This window comes from Zingiber officinale, chromosome 1B (assembly GCF_018446385.1).
Source record: "Zingiber officinale cultivar Zhangliang chromosome 1B, Zo_v1.1, whole genome shotgun sequence".
NCBI classification, from domain to species: Eukaryota; Viridiplantae; Streptophyta; class Magnoliopsida; order Zingiberales; family Zingiberaceae; genus Zingiber; species Zingiber officinale.
The window spans coordinates 71,462,503-71,463,064 of record NC_055986.1 but is presented as its reverse complement, the minus strand read 5'-3'; the positions used below and the strand labels follow the sequence as shown (position 1 = coordinate 71,463,064).

The window sequence follows — 562 nt, the reverse complement described above, 5'->3', positions numbered from 1 at the left end:
GAATGAAGATCCGAATCAACATTTAGAGGTTTTCTATGAAATATGCGGTACCATGAAGATGAATGGTGTACCTTGTGAAGCATTACAACATTTAGACTATTATTGTTTGGGTTTTCTCTATGAGACAGAGCTAAACAATGGTTGAGGTCTTTACCTCCAAATAGCATTACAACTTGGGAGTAATGTGAGCAGTAATTCTTAGACAAGTTCTATCCTCCAAGCAAGACAGCTCATTTGAGAAATCTTATTGCAAGCTTCAGACAATCCAACTCAGAATCTTTATTTGAAGCATGGGATAGATACAATAATATACTTAGACAATGTCCACATCAAGGATTGGAGAAATGGTTGGTGTTGCACATATTTTATAATGGCATCAATTATCATACTAAAGTGTCCCTAGATTCTGCAGCAAGAGGGGCACTCATGAATAAAAGTTTAGATGAGGCTAAAGATATAATTGAAAGTGTAGCACAGAATCATCATCAATGGGCAACAGAAAGAAGTGGAGTTATTCTTATTCAAACCCAACAAAGGCATCAGGAAAGTTTGATGTGGATGC

General features: G+C 36.5%; 1 non-coding gene across 1 annotated transcript; it reads right to left on the bottom strand.

Moving 5' to 3' along the window:
* Nucleotides 1–232: 232 nt before the first annotated feature.
* On the bottom strand, nucleotides 233–338 carry LOC121994846. The gene has a single exon (XR_006115810.1). It is a non-coding gene; the product is annotated as a small nucleolar RNA R71 (small nucleolar RNA).
* Between the last annotated feature and the right edge of the window lie 224 nt (nucleotides 339–562).